The 20509-nt window shown below is 48.0% G+C and overlaps 1 protein-coding gene across 1 annotated transcript in view; it reads right to left on the bottom strand.

Moving 5' to 3' along the window:
- ANXA2 (annexin A2) overlaps positions 1-20509 on the bottom strand; it is a 59393-nt gene that overhangs the window by 22613 nt on the left and 16271 nt on the right. The window lies entirely within an intron of this gene.

Genomic DNA, 20509 nt, shown 5'->3' with positions numbered 1-20509 from the left:
TTTTCGATGGGGCCACATGAGAAACTAAAAATATTTTGGAGGGCCGGGCCAAAAGGCTAAACTCAATACTGCATAAAATCAATTGTATTTCTTTATAAAAAGCAGTAAATATCATTGTTGGAAAACTGGTACGAGTACTTGTTATAGACATGGCACAGGAGGGGGACAGAGGCTGGGGACATGGCACAGGAGGGGGACATGGCACAGGAGGGGGACAGAGGCTGGGGACGACACAGGAGGGGGACAGAGGCTGGGGACATGACACAGGAGGGGGACAGAGGCTGGGGACATGACACAGGAGGGGGACAGAGGCTGGGGACATGACACAGGAGGGGGACAGAGGCTGGGGACATGACACAGGAGGGGGACAGAGGCTGGGGACATGGCACAGGAGGGGGACAGAGGCTGGGGACATGGCACAGGAGGGGGACAGAGGCTGGGGACATGACACAGGGGGGGACAGAGGCTGGGGACATGACACAAGAGGGGGACAGAGGCTGGGGACATGGCACAGGAGGGGGACAGAGGCTGGGGACATGACACAGGAGGGGGACAGAGGCTGGGGACATGACACAAGAGGGGGACAGAGGCTGGGGACATGACACAAGAGGGGGACAGAGGCTGGGGACATGACACAGGAGGGGGACAGAGGCTGGGGACATGACACAGGAGGGGGACAGACGCTGGGGACATACGCTGGGGACATGGCACAGGAGGGGGACAGAGGCTGGGGACATGACACAGGAGGGGGACAGAGGCTGGGGACATGACACAGGAGGGGGACAGAGGCTGGGGACAGAGGCTGGGGACATGACACAGGAGGGGGACAGAGGCTGGGGACATGACACAGGAGGGGGACAGAGGCTGGGGACATGACACAGGAGGGGGACAGAGGCTGGGGACATGACACAGGAGGGGGACAGAGGCTGGGGACATGACACAGGAGGGGGACAGAGGCTGGGGACATGACACAGGAGGGGGACAGACGCTGGGGACATGACACAGGAGGGGGACAGACGCTGGGGACATGACACAGGAGGGGGACAGACGCTGGGGACATGACACAGGAGGGGGACAGAGGCTGGGGACAGGCAGCCACTGTTTAATCAATAACAATTGATTAAACAGTGGCTGCATGTGATGGCACAGTGGCTGTGTGTGATGGCACAGTGGTTGCGTTTGATGGGCACAGTGGCGACAATTGATGGCACAGTGGCTGCGTGTGATGGGCACAGTGGCAACAATTGATGGCACAGTGACTGCGTGTGTTGGCACAGTGGCTGCGTGTGTTGGCACAGTGGCTGCATGTGATGGCCCAGTGGCTGCGTTTGATGGGCACAGTGGCTGCGTGTGATTGGCACAGTGGCTGCGTTTGATGGGCAGAGTGGCTGCGTGTTATTGGCACAGTGGCTGCGTGTGATGGGCACAGTGGCTGCATGTGATGGGCACAATGGCTGCGTGTGATTGGCACAGTGGCTGCGTGTGATTGGCACAGTGGCTGCATGTGATTGGCACAGTGGCTGCGTGTGATTGGCACAGTGGCTGCATGTGATTGGCACAGTGGCTGCATGTGATTGGCACAGTGGCTGCATGTGATTGGCACAGTGGCTGTGTTTGGGAACAGTGGCTGTGTTTGGGAACAGTGGCAACAATTGATTGCACAGTGGCTGCGTGTGATTGGCACAGTGGCTGCGTGTGATTGGCACAGTGGCTGCGTGTGATTGGCACAGTGGCTGCGTGTGATTGGCACAGTGGCTGTGTTTGGGAACAGTGGCAACAATTGATTGCACAGTGGCTGCGTGTGATTGGCACAGTGGCTGCGTTTGATGGGAACAGTGGCTGCGTGTGATTGGCACAGTGGCTGTGTTTGGGAACAGTGGCAACAATTGATTGCACAGTGGCTGCGTGTGATTGGCACAGTGGCTGCGTTTGATGGGAACAGTGGCTGCGTGTGATTGGCACAGTGGCTGCGTGTGATTGGCACAGTGGCTGCGTGTGATTGGCACAGTGGCTGCGTGTGATTGGCACAGTGGCTGCGTGTGATGGGCAGAGTGGCTGCGTTTGATGGGCACAGTGGCTGCGTGTTATTGGCACAGTGGCTGCGTTTGATGGGCACAGTGGCTGCGTGTGATTGGCACAGTGGCTGCGTATGATTGGCACAGTGGCTGCGTGTGATTGGCACAGTGGCTGTGTTTGGGAACAGTGGCTGCGTGTGATTGGCACAGTGGCTGCGTGTGATTGGCACAGTGGCTGTGTTTGGGAACAGTGGCTGCGTGTGATTGGCACAGTGGCGACAATTTATGGTGGCACAGTGGCTGCGTGTGTTGGCACAAGTGGCTGCATGTGTTGGCACAAGTGGCTGCATGTGTTGGCACAAGTGGCTGCATGTGTTGGCACAAGTGGCTGCGTGTGTTGGCACAAGTGGCTGCGTGTGACCCCTCCCGGCCCTACCTACTGTTATCACCGCGGCGGGGAACATTAGACAGCGTTCGTTTGAACAGCTGTTTTCCCCGCTGCGCATAGACACTCCCCCTTGGACGGATCTGTCCAATCGCGAGCAAGGGGGAGTGTCTATGTGACTCCCCCTTGCTCGCGATTGGACAGATCCGTCCAAGGGCGAGTGTCTATGCCATAGACACTCCCCCTTGGACGGATCTGTCCAATCGCGAGCAAGGGGGAGTGTCTATGTGACTCCCCCTTGCTCGCGATTGGACAGATCCGTCCAAGGGGGAGTGTCTATGCGCGGCGGGGAAAACAGCTGTTCAAACGAACGCTGTCTAATGTTCCCCGCCGCGGTGATTAACGCGGCAGCGGTTTCGGCGGCGGGCCGGATTAAAAGGTCCGCCGGGCCGTATACGGCCCGCGGGCCGTAGTTTGCCCAGGTCTGGGTTAAACTGATGTCAGAAATCTGACACAATTGGATCCAGATATAACGCCAAATAGATCTCTTTCAGTGACTTGGACTTATTGAATTTGGGTCGTATACGGCCCGGCAGACCTTTTAATCCGGCCCGCGGGCCGTAGTTTGCCCAGGTCTGGGTTAAACTGATGTCAGAAATCTGACACAATTGGATCCAGATATAACGCCAAATAGATCTCTTTCAGTGACTTGGACTTATTGAATTTGGGTCAAAGTGATACGTTTAATCTACCTATATGTTCTATGAGGCTACTTTGAGCTATATCTCAGGAGGAGACTATCTCTAATTGATTTCATTATCACAATGTTCCTCTCAGTCAGATTTATCTAAAAGGGATCCCCATGCATTGCAACATAGTTGTCATGCTATTTGTGATAACAACTGAGGACTTCCTTTGGTTAATTTATGCACAATTTAACTGTTACTTTATACTGCTCTAGGTAACTTTACTAACCAGCGGTGTCTTATTTCCTCAGCGATCAGGGAGCCCTGGACTTGGTCCTTTAATTGGTCGATATTTTGTGGAAATCTATGACACATGTAGCATACAACAAGCCTGGAAGGGACAAGTATAGCTCTGTGCTCTGGATTAATCCACTCAGACCACTGTGGCTCGGATACATGGAAATACACGTACTCCATGGTTTATGCGCTTATTTTGCATTCCTGCAGTAATGTCCTGTGTGTCTAACATTTTACAGTGACAACGTTGTCCCTTTGATATCTTTTTTAGAAACTATTTTACGGTGCTAAGAGGGTATATTTTCATTACTGTAGATTTTTTGTTACAATAAAGTCTGTTTGGCACACGAATACCATGGTTTGGTCCTTTATTCCTCTACTTGTCCTTCCCGGCTCTTTCCTTTAATTTTTTGTTCTAAATTACCGTAGCCAAGTTGCGGAGGTGTCCTGTCTTTTTAGACGAATTGGTCTCTTTTTTTCCCAAAAAAATAAACAGTAGTTTGAGATCCATCTTTTAACTGGGGTTAAAGTTATCAAAGTGGCTGTTATGGTGCCCATACTACTAGAGTAGAATATTTTGAAAATCTGTAATTTGGCCTTGAAAATCTTTCATCATTCGTTTGTTTTTCATCCAGTTAAAGCGGTTGTATAACTGCAGATTTTTTTTTTTTTTTAAACCTATAAAGGCAAAAAGGCATAATGAGCTAGTACTAAGTCATTATAAAAAAAAATTATCTTAGAACGAGGCGTTAGCAGGTGATCCCTGTCCACGCCGAGGGAGGTGACATTTTACCTCTGCGAATCTTCTGGGTATCGCGGCTCTGGCGCTGTGAGTGGCCGGAGCCACAATGTCATCACTCCCACGCATGCGCGGGAGACTTCTTTCCGGAAAGGTCCGGCATTGTCTTCCGGACCTTCAGAGTGCATGCGCCGCTGACGTCAGGTTTAGGAGATATTCTTTTTACCCACAGGTAAGCCTTAATATAGGCTAACCTGTAGGTCAAAGTGAAAAAAAGGGTATATAACCACTTTAATAGGCACAAGTCGAAAATTGGTTGTAACGTTTTTGAGCCAAAAAATATTTTTTTTTAAAAAGGAAAAAAGTTTGAAAAACTTCTGCCGAACGACTGATAAACTGAAAGGTTAATGTGTTTCTCTCGCCCGTTAAAAATTAAACTGTTGGTACTGCACATATGTGACCCAGAAGCGAAAACCAAAAACGAGAAAACCGAATTATGTCCACATGATGGCAATATCGTTTGCTCTCATGACCATGTGTCCTGAAAGATTTTTAGACTTTCGTATGGCTAGCATAAACCACATCTCCAAACTCATTTCATTATTTGGACTCAAAATGTGCAAACCACTGACTCCAACTAGCTTATTTTTTTTAAAGCAATTGGTCTTTGGGTTCACTTACTGTCTCCTCCTGCACTGTGAATGTATAATGGGTGTGTTCAATAAAGACACGAGGAATAAGAATTGTTTGTGTTATCAGCTTAAGTACATTGGGCCAGATTCACAGAAGAGATACGACAGCGTTTCTCTGATACACCGTCGTATCTCTCAGAGTATCTATGCGACTGATTCATAGAACCAGTTACGCATAGATAGCCCTAAGATCCGACAGGTGTAATTGTCTTACACCGTCGGATCTTAGGATGCAATACCTCGGCCGCCGCTGGGTGGAGTTTGCGTCATATTCCAGCGTCGGGTATGCAAATTAGCAGTTACGGCGATCCACAAAGGTTTTTCCCGTCGTTACGTCGGCGCAAGTCTTAGTTTCCCGTCGCAAAGTTAGGGGTGCTATTAACATGGTGTAAAATTACTCCACCATGTTAAAGTATGCCCGCTGTTCCCGCGTCGCTTTTGAATTTTTATTTTTTCCCGGCGTAAGTACGTTACGCACGTCGCGATTCACAAACACGTTGCGCTGCCGTAATTTCGCGCAAAGCACGTCGGGAAAATTGCGAACAGAGCATGCGCAGAATGTCCGGCGTGGGAGCATGCCTAATTTAAATGGTACACGCCCCATTTGAATTGGGCGGGCTTGTGCCGGACGTGTTTACGATACACCGCCGCAAGTTTACAGGTAAGTGCTTTGTGGATCGGGCACTAACACTGAAATCTTGCGGCGGTGTAACGTAAACGGGTTACGTTACACGGCCGCAATTGTACCTGAATCTAGCGCATTGTGTTTGTCTATTGTTTTGTTTCAGATGAAGATCAGATCACATTTTATGGCAAATTACTGCTCATTCCAAGGAGTTCACACACACACACACAACTATTATTATTATTATTTAGGTACTTATATAGGACTGTCAATTTACGCAGCGCTTTACATATACATTGTACATTCACATTGGTCCCTACCCTCATGGAGCTTACAATCTAAGGGACTACATATAAAACAGCCACAGTATGGCAGGTTTCCTAAACCTTTTGAAGAGTGAGGGACACAAAGTGGTTCTAAAGCCTTAAAGTGATTGTAAAGTAAAAAACATATTCTCTGTGAAGTGGTTTTGCACAGAGCAGCCCAGATCCTCTATTTCTTGTGTTCTTCTTCGGTGTTTCTGGCCCCTCCCTCCCTCCTGTTGAGCGCCCCCACAGCAAGCAGCTTGCTATGGGGGCACCCGAGCTGAGTCACAACCCCCTGTGGCTATTCAGACAGAGCTGCGGCACTGCCCCAACCCCCCCCCTTTCTCATTGGCAATCTTAATTTGATTGACTGCAGCAGGAGCCAATGGTGCCACAATTCTGTTTTAGCCAATGAGGGGAGTCCCCGACGGCTGAGACATTCCTGCTACTTCACTGGATCTAGAGAGACCTCAGGTAATTATTAGAGGGGCTGCTGTACACAGAAGGCTTTTTATCTTCATGCATAGAATGCATGAAGATAAAAAACCTTCTGCCTTTACAATCATTTTAAGGATTTCCACCTTTATGCTATGCATGAAGGTGAAAGATCATCTGTGCTGCAGAATCCCCCCCATTGTTACCTGTGGCCAATCCAATCCAGTAAAATGCACGAGAGCAGCAGCTCTTGCTGCGGTCCCCCTCCTCATTAGGCAGCTTGATAGCAGTGGGAGCAATTGTCTCCCGCTACTGTCAATAAAATGCTGAGCAAGCGTGGGGGGGGGGGGGGGTGGGGTGGCTGAGCCTCCCACTCTGTCTTAATAGACGCAGACAGGGCGGTTCAGAAGCAAGCCTGCGTGGGTGCCACAAAGGGAAGCAGCTTTCCATGGGTGCACTTGCCAAAGAGGCCAAAATGAGCTATGGAGTTTTACTGCACCCAAAACCAAAAATGCAAACAATCCTTTACCTGCCTAAGCCCCCTATAAGGTTGCTTTCTCACAAATGCACTGCAGTTTACCCGCACGGCAAATGCAGCTCAGTGCACCTGCGGCTTAGCTGCGCTTTGCCACAGACTATTATATCTTGCAGGCTTGGTGAACTTCTGAAAGCGCACCAAAACACCCGCATTCAAGAGTTTTGGTGCGCATTCAGAAAGCGCACTAAACCCTCAGGATATAATAGAAGTCTATGGCTCAGTGCAGCTAACCCGCATAGAAGCCACATGTGCGCTGCACTTCACCTGCAGATCATTGTAAGCAAAAAGTAGAAAAAAAAATAAACGCAGAGACTAGGACAGGAGACTACAGAGGAAGCATCAGCTTATGCAGCTCCTGCTCCCAATGTGGCCACCTGCTTCCTCCGCTGCCAGAGCCGGTTCCATGTATGGGATGATGGGTCGGCAACCTGTTGATCTTGATCTGGGCTTGCCATCCCAGAGCATGGGCATGCTCTTCTCTGGTTTAAGGTTATGGGCCATGGATTGATCACCTCTACAGTAAGGTTGTTTTTGTGGATGTTCACCACACTATGCAGAGAAAGCCAAACCTATGTCCAGCAATTATTGAATTCCAGTGAAGGTGAAATGTCAGTACAGACAGCTGTAGGCTAGAAAACCCTCCATATAATTATTGAAGAACCAGTTCTTAAAATTGGGAGGTTTGACTGCCTGAAATATAATTCTCTATCAGAAACTCTGGAATTAAGATTCCTTCTTGTGTAAAGGTCTTAGGCCTCGTACACACGACAGAGTTTCTCGGCAGAATTCGTCGAGAAACTCGGTGAAGAGCCGGATTCTGCCGAGAAACTCTGTCGTCTGTACACTTTTGGCCCGATGGAGCCGCCGAGGAACTCGTCGAGAAAATAGAGAACATGTTCTCTATTTTCTCGTTGTTCTATGGGAGAAGGCGGCCCGCCGAGCTCCTCGGCGGCTTCATTCCTGAACTCGACGAGGAACTCGACGTGTTTGGCACGTCGAGTTCCTCTGTCGTGTGTACGGGGCCTTACACCTGCGAACCTGCCACTCCACGCTCTCTCTATAGGACTTTTTATTTCTTAATATTGAGAATAAAGTAAATGGAGTGTAAACACCCAGATCTCCAAGAGGAGCTACACACGATCGGAATTTCCGACAAGAAAAGTCTGATGTGAACTTTTGATTGTAAATTCCGACCTTGTGTAGGCTCCAACGGAATTTTTCTGTCGGAAATTCCAAACGTCTGCAATTCCGACGGAGAAAAATCCTACGCATGCTCGGAAGCATTGAACTTCATTTTCCTCGGCTCATCGTAGCTTTGTACGGCACTGCGTTCTTGACGGTCGGAATTTGGTGTGACCGTATGTATGCAACACAAGTTTGAGCCAAAATTCAGTCAGAAAAAAATCCACGGTTTTCTTGTGGGAATTTACGATCGTGTGTACGCGGCATTAGGAAGGAGCCGTAGTGGAGAGATTCTTTAACCACTTAAGGACCGCCTAACTCCGATATACGTCAGCAGAATGGCACGGCTGGGCACAGGCACATATATATACGTCGCCTTTAAGAGCCCAGCCGTGGGTGGCGTGGGCACGCGACCTGGTCCGAAGCTCCGTGACCCGATCGCCGCCGGTGTCCCACAGGGAGAGGTGTGTGTAAATACACCTTCCCCGTTCTTCACTGTGGCAATGTCAGTGACCGTCTGTTCCCTGATATAGGGAACGACGATCACTGACGTCACACGTCCAGCCCTGCCCCCCTACAGTTAGAAACACACATGAGGACACACTTAACCCCTACAGTGCCCCCTTAATCGCTGATCGCCGCCATTAGTAGTAAAAAAAAAAAAAAAAAATATTAATAAAAATGCCATAAAACTATCCCCTATTTTGTAAACGCTATACTTTTTGCCCAAACCAATCGATAAACGCTTATTGCAATTTGTTTTACCAACAATAGGTCGAAAAATACGTATCAGCCTAAACTGAAAAAAAATTATGTTGTTTTTTTTTATATATATTTTTTATAGCAAAAAGTAAAAAAAATTTTTTTTCGAAATTGTCACTCCATTTTTGTTTATAGTGCAAAAAACGGACGTTACTTACCGGTAACGGTGTTTCTATGAACCTTCCAGGACGGCACCCGAGAGATGATGGCTCCTCCCCACAGGAAACACAATCACTTAACAATTTAAAAGTCCCCACCCTTCCCCTTGATCCTCAGTATGAATTAGAGTAGTCCTGAACTGGTTCACAAGGGACATTGTTCCGTATAGGTACTTACCACCTAGCGTTTAGCTTATCTTTTCCCTCCACATAGGGCGGGAAGTAGGCCTGCCGTCCTGGAAGGTTCATAGAAACACCGTTACCGGTAAGTAACGTCCGTTTTCTCTCATCACCTTCCAGGACGGCACCCGAGAGGATAGACGAGTAACCAACAGGCCTACTTTAGGGTGGGACCCTTGCCTGCAAGGTCTTTTGCTAGATGTCAGAATCTGATTTTATTTCACCACTTCCACTTCCTAGTGTGTGATGAGGGTATCCTAGCTGGATCATGAAAATGACCTGCAGGTCTGCTCCACCTATGCTCCTGTCTCCTCTTTGGATGCAGAGTCTAGGTGGCACGTGCTCTTAAAGAAAAAAAAAATTCTGAGAGCTTGAGTATTCTTTAGGATAGAAAGGTTGGCTGCGCCAATATTCTAGCCATCGTGGTTTATAGTGTCTGCAAAGCTGCATAAGACCATCCAAAGTTTAGTCAGAGATTTGTTCTGTGAAACAAAGACCTACTTTGATCAACCCAGAAAAAAAAACAACATGTGGTTTTAAGCTACTAGTCTGTACAGGAGAATGGTTTAGAAAGAAACAGGGTCTCCCGACGTACAATCCTTGTGGGTCCCCCTTTTTTGTTTGCCAAAGTCCTGGTGAAACAAGGAAATAAACCCACTCAAGGATACTAGATTAAGGGAAGTCTATTCCCTTCACTCAAATGACTGGACAGGTATGTGACCAAGCAGGGCGTTTGGTGTGCTCCTGCACTCCCTTCAGTCCACCTGTCCACCTCCATTCATTGGAATGCATGTGACTTTATAGCGAGGACACTTATTGGTCAGTGTCTGGACCACAGGATGCCTTGGCGTGGCTCGTTCGTGCGTCCGCCAATACGCGTGGACAAACTCCTGTCTCCAACGTACACTGCTAGACCGGACAAAAACAGCTGCTCTGCAAGCCGGTTGACAAGCAGGTCCCATCCTGGTCATTCCCCATTTCTGGGTTCCTTCCCATCTGAATACCGACATGTCAGATGTGAGATTGTTCTATATACCCTAGGCTCCTTATAACCCTGCGAGTCGATCATTAAACTACGCAGAAAGGAGCCTGTTTCGAAATTGCAAGTAACCACTGCATTCATTGGTATATAACAGAAAAGAACAAAGGTGTCGGGGAAAGAAAAAACTTTTCACCGCCCCCCGCGTATAATATGCAGATACATTTTACCCTATAATCTCAGGGTAAACCCATGAGTGCCACACGCCAACAGAATACAGTATTCTGTAAAAATCCAGTGTTTGAGGTCATGATCCACTCCAAGCACCAAGGAGTGTTAAGTTAAGCAGATCCCTACCACAAGGGACCAATGCCATAGTAGGAGTAAAAGATGAATATTGGTTATTCATATCCAGTTCGTCCAAGGGGGTGACATGAAGGACATACACTGAGCTATAAAGCTCGGATCGGATCGGGAGAACCAGTCAGAAAGAATCCTGATGCTGAATTTTTTAGGCAAACAGCCCCTAACAGCGTAACCCCTTTCCTACTAAAAAGAACCTACTAGGTGATTTTATGACCTCCTTCCAGTGTCCTATAACCCTACTGGGTTCAGGTCTAGGGAATGTCTCTGGCATGCCTAGAAGTAAAGGCCCGCAATCAGAAATCCTGTTCCTTCCATGTGAATGGAAAATAAGGTCTGAAATAAAGTGACCAAAATGTCCCAGATATACAGGTCCTAGATCTTGTATTTCCGAAGGACAGCAAGCTCAGACTTAATATGGAAAAACAGATAGACACCCCCAGCCTCCACTGCTGTGTTTTCTGATATACAGACACCTGTAGGATAGAGAAGACACAACCAACCTTAGGTGTGTATTTCTCATATGTAGTAAGATACCATATAACCTAAGCCCAGAGAAAGGACAGAAGCTCCAAGTGTGAGCTTCTGATGCTTAATAGGTTTATAGGTCCTACATTCAACAGAGAGGCCACTAGCCAATAAAGGGATTTTTAATACAGCTTACCTGTAAAATCCTTTTCTTGGAGTACATCACGGGACACAGAGCGGCATATTCATTACTATGTGGGTTATATGGAGTACCTTCAGGTGTTGACACTGGCAATCTCAAACAGGAAATGCCCCTCCCTATATAACCCCCTCCCATAGGAGGAGTACCTCAGTTTTGTAGCAAGCAGTATGCCTCCCAAAATGGTCCCCAAAAAGAGGGGTGGGAGCTCTGTGTCCCGTGATGTACTCCAAGAAAAGGATTTTACAGGTAAGCTGTATTAAAAATCCCTTTTTCTTTATCGTACATCACGGGACACAGAGCGGCATATTCATTACTATGTGGGATGTCCCAAAGCAATGCTCACAATGAGGGGAGGGAGAACATCTCCAAGACAAAAGGATTTAATTTAGAGAAATACTTAAATCATAATAAATCCAACTTAGTTGAGAAAAATAATCTTAAATTTTAAATTTAACTCAAAAAAGAGGAGCCCCCGGAATCCGAGGGTCTCAAACTGCAGCCTGCAGCACTGCCTGCCCAAAGGCTGTATCAGACTTCCTTCTTACGTCCAACTGGTAGAATTTTGTAAACGTGTGGACAGAAGACCAGGTTGCCGCCTTGCAAACTTGAGCCATAGAGATCTGGTGGTGTGCTGCCCAGGAGGCGCCCATGGCCCTAGTAGAATGAGCCTTTAATGATACTGGAGGAGGCAACCCTTTCAAGCCGTAGGCCTGAGTGATTAATTGCTTAATCCACCTAGAAATGGTGGACTTTGCAGCTGCCTGCCCCTTCTTGGGCCCATCCGGTAATATGAACAGCACATCTGTTTTCCGGATCTTCTTTGTAGCTTTAAGATAGGCCTTCATGGCCCTGACGATATCCAAGGTATGCAGCAACCCTTCCTTTCTGGAAGTAGGTTTAGGGAAGAAGGATGGTAATACCAAATCCTGGTTCAAATGAAAACTGGATACAACCTTCGGTAGGAAGGAAGGATGAGGGCGGAGAACGACCCTGTCCTTATGAAAAATAAGATATGGTTCCTTACAGGATAAGGCCGCCAGTTCCGATACTCTTCTTGCGGAAACTATGGCGACCAAAAATACTAACTTTTTTGTCAGTAAAACCAAAGGAATTTCAGCCAACGGCTCAAACGGTTGTTTCTGTAAACTTGACAGAACAAGGTTTAAATCCCACGGGCAAAGCGGGGATTTAACTGGAGGTTTAATACGTAAGACCCCTTGAAGGAAGGTCTTAACCAGCGAGTGGGTGGCCAGCGGCCGCTGAAACCACACTGACAGAGCAGAAATCTGTCCTTTGATTATGCTTAATGCCAATCCTTTATCCACTCCTAGCTGGAGAAAACTTAATACTCTATCGATGGTAAATTTGCGAGAAAGCCATCGCTTGGACTCACACCAGCCTACATAGGCCTTCCAGACCCTGTAATAAATCACCCTAGAGACCGGTTTCCTGGCTCTGATTAGGGTAGAGATTACTTTCTGAGACAGACCTCTACCCCTGAGAATCAGGGATTCAGTTTCCAGGCCGTCAAATTTAGATGCCGTAAGGCAGGGTGGAGGATCGGACCTTGCGATAGCAGGTCTGGCCGTAGAGGAAGAGTCCAAGGGTCTCCCACTACCATCTTTAAGATTAGTGAGTACCATGCCCTTCTGGGCCATGCTGGAGCTACCAGGATGACTGGTATGTGCTCCACCCGGATCCTGCGCCGCAGGCGGGGTAGTAACTGGAGCGGGGGAAACGCATAAAGAAGTTTGAACTGATGCCAAGGGCAAACCAACGCATCGGTTCCGCAGGCCATCGGATCCCTTGAGCGGGACATGAACCTGTCTAGCTTCTTGTTGAGTCTCGATGCCATGATATCCACGTCCGGCACTCCCCATCTTTGGCAGAGTGCTTGAAAGATTTGTGGATGCAGAGACCATTCCCCCGGCAAAAGAGTCTGGCGGCTTAAGAAGTCCGCCTGAAAGTTGTCCACTCCTGGAATGAATATTGCCGATATGCAGGGCACATGAGCCTCTGCCCATAGGAGAATCAAGCTCACCTCTCTCTGAGCGGCTTGACTCCTGGTTCCCCCTTGGTGATTTATGTATGCCACGGCCGTGGCATTGTCTGATTGAATTCTCACCGGGAACCCCTGCAATTTTGACGTCCAAGCCCTGAGGGCTAGTCGAGCAGCTCTGAGCTCCAAGATGTTGATGGGCAACTGCTTCTCTGGCGTTGCCCAAGTACCTTGGCGAGTGCAACCATCCAAAATTGCTCCCCAGCCCGTCAGGCTGGCGTCTGTGGTCACTATCTTCCAAGCCACTGGGCTGAAAGACTTCCCCTTCAGTAGATTCTGAGGGTCTAACCACCAGCACAGACTTTGTCGGACTCTTGATGAGAGCGGCAACGGGATATCCAAGGCCTGCGGCCTTCTGCTCCATGCTGACAGGATGGCTGCCTGCAGGATGCGAGTGTGGCTCTGGGCGTATGGTACCGCCTCGAATGTGGCCACCATCTTGCCTAGTAATCTCATACATAGGCGAATAGTCGGTTCCTTCTTGCTTAGAACCAGTAGGATTAATTCCTTGATGGCTTTGACCTTCCTCAGAGGTAGAAACACTCTTTGTTGTTCTGTGTCTAATCTCATGCCGAGATATTCCAACTGCCTTGTGGGCAGGAAAGCTGACTTTTCTCGATTTAGGACCCAGCCGAACTTCTCGAGGTATTGGACCGTGAGGGCCACTGCTCGCTCCAAGCCGGGAGACGAGTGATCTATGACTAGGAGGTCGTCCAGGTATGCTAGGATCGTGACCCCTTGGATCCTTAGTTTGGCTAGGATTGGAGCTAGGACCTTCGTGAACACCCGGGGGGCCGTAGCCAACCCGAAGGGAAGCGCCACGAATTGGAAGTGACGCGAAGCCACCATGAAGCGTAGATATCTTTGATGTGGCTGATAAATTGGAAGATGAAGGTAGGCATCCTTTATGTCTATGGACGCCATGAAGTCGTCCTTTTGGAGTGTGGTAGCTGCTGACCGCACGGTTTCCATCCGAAATGAGCGGATCTCTAGGTATGTATTTACCATCTTTAGGTCCAAAATTGGCCTGACATCTCCATTGGACTTCGGGATGATGAATAGGTTGGAGTAGAAACCTAGCCCCTGTTCCAGGACTGGTACCTCTACTATTACTTCCTGGGAAAGTAGATGATTTAATGCCGACATTAATGCGGCTCCTTTCTCCGGATCGTTTGGAATCCTCGACTCCTGGAAATGAAGAGGAGGAAACCTTAGGAAATCTAATTTGTAGCCCGTGGCCACGGAAGACCGTACCCACGCGTCGGGAATGCTGGCTTCCCAAACCTCTGAAAAGAGTCGCAGCCTTCCCCCCACCTTCGTGGGTGGGGGCGCCCCTTCATAAGGTCGGCTTGGGGGCTGGGTTTGCGAACCCACTGCTTTCTGCCTTTAGCAGCCTGTCCTTGTGATTTGCTGTTGAAGCCGAAGTTTGCTTTCGCAGGAGGCCGTCGATACTGTTTGGCATTAGAGGGCCCCTGCCCAGGGGAGTACTGTCGTTTAAACGCAGGCCCCTGAAACTTCCTCTTAGTTGGCAAGAGAGTACTTTTGCCATTTGAAATGGTTTGAATGTATTTATCTAGGTCTTCTCCGAAGAGTCGTCCTCCATGGAAGGGGAACCCTACCAGGAGCTTCTTGCATGGGGGCTCGGCCTCCCAGCTTTTTAACCATAAGAGTCTTCTCATATGGATAAGGGATAACGATAAACGTGACGCTAGCTGGATAGAATCCTTAATTGCGTCTACTGTAAAACATATGGCCTTAGGGACATCCGAAAATTCTTCTGCCTGCTGGGCAGGAATAAGTTTAAGCATCTGCTTAACCTGATCCGATAATGCTTGAGCAACCCCAATCGCAGCCACGGCTGGCTGTACTACTGCCCCTGCAGTAGTGAAGGAGTTCTAAAGTAGTGCTTCCAAGCGTTTATCAACTGGATCCTTGAATACCTGTATGTTTTCTACAGGGCATGTTAATGATTTGTTAATACATGAGATGGCTGCGTCCACTGCAGGAGTAGCCCATTTCTTGGAAAATTTATCTTCCATAGGATATAGGGCAGAGAATCTTTTAGGTGGTAAGAAGATTTTTCTGGCTTGTTCCAATCTTGGAACAAAACTCCCTCTAGTAGAGGGTGGATCGGAAATACTGCATTGCTTTGAGGCGCCCTCAGTGAGCCCAAAGCTGAAACCGTAGATACCTGGAGATCTGGTACTGGCAAGTTGAATGCATTTATGGACCAAGTCCGTTAAGGCTTGAGTCCACCAGCTCTCCCCTTGGGAGACTGCTCCAGACTCCTCTGTATCCGGATCTTCGATCCCTGAACCTACTTGGTCCTTGTCTAAGAGGTCGTCCAATTCCCCTGAGGAAAGGACCTCCTCTTCTGAGGGTCTGCGCTCGGGCAACGGAGATCTAATCCGTTTACTGCCCCGCATAGCTGTGGCTATCATTTTTCCCATTCTTTTCTCCATCTCTCTTAAAGAGGTGAGTAATACCTCGTCCGTGACCATCTTAGGGTTGGACTGACCTGCGCCAGCTCCAGCCCCAGATCCCGATGGCCCCAAGGCTCCCTGTGGGGAAAGCAGCGGCATAACTTTGTCCGAGACCTTAGACTCTCCGGATGCCTATGGTACAATACCAAGGTACACCTGCTACCTATTGGTATTTGGAACTATAAAAGTTAATTGCCCAAACACCTGTTTGGGGGATAAAAAATGCTTCCTCTCCCCTAGATGACTTTTTTTTTTTCGTTTTTGTTTCAAATCCAGGAAAGAAAAAAACATTCTGTCCCCCTGAGTAGTATTGCAAAGAAAAACTATGAGATGGAAAAGAAAACAGCCTATTTCTAGGCTTGAAAAATAGTCTTCTGAAGACTGCAATATCCTTTCTGGCCACTGTGAGTCCTCGGCGCCCCGTGCTGCCGTTCTGGTCTTTCCTCCCCCGTTCCAAAGTATTGAATGGAACAAACAAGGAAGGGCCGCCCCTTCCTTAAGCCACTGACCCGCCCTTCCCCCCCCAGCAATCTCAAACAGGAAATGCCCCTCCCGACGGGGGGGGTTTGGGAGGAAGGGACCTCTCTGTTCCAGCAAACTGCAGCCTGCAGCCTGGAACCATGAGGAGGTCAGCGTTTTGCCTGCTTTGCAGGCTCTGAGGAGGAAGACTGAATGGAGCATCGCCTGGAGGCTTGCAGGTAAGCACAGCTCTCTGACACACACATATATTTTTATATCACACAGGCCCCACTCAATGCTTTTCCAACACTACAAGGGAGGTCACATCTTATGGGGAATAATACATATAGAGCCATCCTATCTTTATGATATGTGACTAGTTTGCCAGATGCAGTGCATAACTTTAGGCATGTCCCCTGTGACCCCCCAGAAAAAAACCTGCTAAGAACCAAGTTCCGCAAGTTTTCCCCTCACTTACCTGCTCCATGCCGCAGGACTTTGCCAAGCAAGAGGCCCAATCTTCCCCCATCTCCGTGGGGATGTCTAGACCTTCAGGCCCTGGGTTCCTATGAAGGATCCACTGTCCTGGGCCCATATAGCACCCTGGCAACAGAAAACATTAGGCACCCAAAGGTTTCTAAGTTCTGGGCCCAGGGTCCAGCTCTCTAAAAAGAAAAGCATTATGGGCTATACCCCAAGGGTTTGGGGTCCGGTTACTGACCACTTTAGCGCTGAGGCTTTTTTGGACAGAACCGGTAGCTCACCTAATCCCAAGGATGCGGAGGCAAGCTAAACCATGACTAACACCTAAGACACTGGCGTAAAAACTGAGGTACTCCTCCTATGGGAGGGGGTTATATAGGGAGGGGCATTTCCTGTTTGAGATTGCCAGTGTCAACACCTGAAGGTACTCCATATAACCCACATAGTAATGAATATGCCGCTCTGTGTCCCGTGATGTACGATAAAGAAATGGTGTTTTTTCTGAGTAATAAAGAACGCAGAGGACACAGACACCTTCTACTGCTGTGTTTTATTTATGTGCAGTGACCCAAGGTAATAGATTCAGGACAGGAGGACAAGAACCACTATAGTGTTGTCTATTCCTGACTGACCGCAGTACGGTCTTCCAATCAACAGAAAATAATACTAGCACCTATAGTATATCTCTGATGATCATAGAAAAAAGCAGTCGCATGGCCAGTATGACCAAAAGGACATATGCGGCCTCAACCGTGTATTGCTGGTGTTATACTCCCTGCAGTCATAACTAGCAGAGAGTGGTATTAGCATACTTCAGATAAACAATAGGGTATAGGACAAGGGACCGAAATGTTACAGACAGTAACATTGTGTATTCCAACACCCACAGTCATATACCTGATAGAAACGTCACTAGCAAGAAAACTCAATGCTGTGCGTTTCTGGATGGTAACAGTATACCGTCATGAACCCACAATACCAGTTGTGCATTATTTTGATTAGAAAAAAACTTGGAAAGTTTATATGACCAACAGCATGTTGTCGGCAACCCAATGTGTTACTTAATGCAACCTTGTCGGGTCATCTAATCAACAGAAATGTCACTAGCAAAAAAAGGACACTTAAAGCAGTGCATATCTGAATTTATAAATATCCTTAACAATAATACAATGCTATGCGTTTCTGATCAGCAAAATTGTATAGTCATATAACCACAGCAGAAGTGTCGCTATCAGTAACTCAGCGTCATGCGTTTCTGATAAGTAATAGTGTACCAACATGTAACCTCCACAAATTTTTACCAACAGTAACTCAGTGTGGTATGTTTCTGAATAACCATAGTGTGCGGTTTATATAATAGAGGTGTCACCGACAAATCAATGTCATGCTTCTCTGATAAGCAATAATATACATTCCTGTATCCGACAGAAATTACACCGACAGTAACTCAATGTGGTATATTTCTGAATAACCATAGTGTGCGGTTTATATAATAGAGGTGTCACCGACAAATCAATGTCATGCTTCTCTGATAAGCAATAATATACATGCATGTATCCGACAGAAATTACACCGACAGTAACTCAATGTGGTATGTTTCTGAATAACAATAGTGTGCGAATATACCATAGAGGCGTCACCACCATTCAGTGTTATGCGTTTGATAAGGAACAGAGTACCGTTATCTAATCAATTTTAGGCATTTCTGGTGAGTCATAGGATATCCCTTGATCATCAGTCTACATATATACACACACAAATATATATATATATACATACACACACACACATATATCTCAGAAATGACCCAAGATAAACCCATGTTGTGCATTTCTGATGTGCGGACTGACCAACGCTCTATCCTAGCATAACCTGAGTTTCAGATATTGATCCTTCATCCCAGTGAAGGAACATGGTAGTTCCAAATACTGGAAATCCGAGGTGTGTGACTATACCACAATAGTGGTAGCTGCTATTCTGCTATTGCAAAGGTCTGAGTAGGTGTAGCTGGTCCACACACAGGTGGGAGCTAGTCCAAGCCTTTAAGGTCTTAACGAGCACAGACTCAGAAATCAATTAGGTCTCTCATGAAGAGGTGACCATAGTCTCAGGCTGGAGGCAATCAGACACCTGTATGGCTGATTTTCATAGTTTTAACACAGGGGTTTGTACCAGAGAAACTCCCAATTAAGGGTTGCAGGCTAGCATTTTATGCTTCTCACACCACCTAAATGGTTTGTTGCCTGAGCCACAAGAGGTTTAGATTAACTCTAACACACTGACAGATATACCAGCAGTGTAAGGAGGAAGTGATCGGTTGGAACTTGGGAGATATTGTAACCAATAAACAACCCCCACAAGGGTAATACACCCACTAGTATGCCCCCTGTTGGGCCTATCCTAAGAGTTTAGGAGGTCAGTTTTTTGGCTAAAAAACCTAACTGCACCCTTGTGATCTGCCTGTCAGATTCATGGCAGGCTGGCCCTAACTGGATTGAGCCTTGCTCAGCCCCCTTTTATGAGATTATTCTAGGGATTTTATAATCTCCTCAGAGGCCTGTATTTGCCTGCAGGAGTCCAACCAGACCCTCTAGGGTGAATGGCTCCTGTTTAGCTTGGCTTACCATATCCTCCCTGTCCTCCTTAAGCTTCCTCTACCTGGACTAGAGGGAATGACTGTGAGGGCGGGGGAAGGGCACTAGGTTCCGTTCGGACGAGGCCTTCTTGGGAGGATATGTCTTCTCTAGGGATAAGCTCCTCTATGTCAGACCTTAAGTTACGGACTGCCTGGCGGCTTCATGGAAAGTTTTTCCTTTCTCTGCCAAGTTATGAGGAGCTATGCCCTGTAGCGGTAGGAGACTGTTTATTTGGGGTCTCCTGGGATCCGCTGGGGGGTTTTTGCAAGACAAGAGATATACATATATGCATAATATTACTTTGTCCTCCCCCAGGACTGCAGGTTTGTACTGGGGAGGTGAAAGGGTGAGAAGTAAAAACCAGTCCTGTGCTGGCTGGCTGGCCCCAGAGACTCAGACCCTGAAGACCAGGACTCTCACTCCCTTTCCTCCTCCCTTTCCAAGGGGGAATGTACTCACTGCGCCCCGACCTGGATCTGCCTGCAGTCACATTTGCCTTCATCTCCTCCTGTCCATGAGGAGGTTTGGCTGGGTCCCCGGCTGTCGGTACCTCTTGTAAGGGCTATCCGCAAGCCGACCCTTCCACCGCCATGCTTCTCTCCGGCGTCCCTTCCGGGTTGCGCTGTGAGGCAAAAGCCCACCTTCACTCAGAGAGGCTTGGAGCGCCATGTTTCCAAAAGTAGGAAGCAGTACCCGGGAAGAGAGAGCTCTTCAAATGGCGGCGTTTCTTCTGCACCCTAGCGATGGCAAGCCTCCCCGCAGCTCAGAGCGCTGGTGCACGCCTGGGGCGACCTGTGAGTTAGACCCGAAGGCCTACAGGTTAGTTCAGCCCTCCCCGGCCTCCCTAAGACCTGTCTCAACAGGGGTACCTTCGACCCTCCCCGGTCTCTAGGTTTTCAAACAAAACAAACGTGACGATGTGTTCGGAGAAACACAATCAATACTGAGGATCAAGGGGAAGGGTGGGGACTTTTAAATTGTTAAGTGATTGTGTTTCCTGTGGGGAGGAGCCATCATCTCTCGGGTGCCGTCCTGGAAGGTGATGAGAGAAAATTAAAAACCGCAGAGGTTATCAAATACCACCAAAGAAAGCAATGTTTGTGGGAAAAAAAGGACGCCAATTTTGTTTGGGAGCCACATCGCAAGACCGCGCAATTGTCAGTTAAATCGACGCAGTGCCGAATCGCAAAAACTGGCCAAGTCCTTTACCTGCATAATGGTCCGGGTCTTAAGTGGTTAATAAAGTTATTTGAGAGACTTAAGCCGCGTACACACGATCAGTCCATCCGATGAGAACGGTCCGAAGAGACCGTTCTCATCGGTTAACTGATGAACCTGACTGATGGTCCGTCGCGCCTACACACCATTGGTTAAAAAA

Source organism: Rana temporaria, chromosome 3, assembly GCF_905171775.1.
Source record: "Rana temporaria chromosome 3, aRanTem1.1, whole genome shotgun sequence".
NCBI lineage: Eukaryota > Metazoa > Chordata > Amphibia > Anura > Ranidae > Rana > Rana temporaria.
This window is presented reverse-complemented; position numbering and strand designations above follow the sequence as displayed.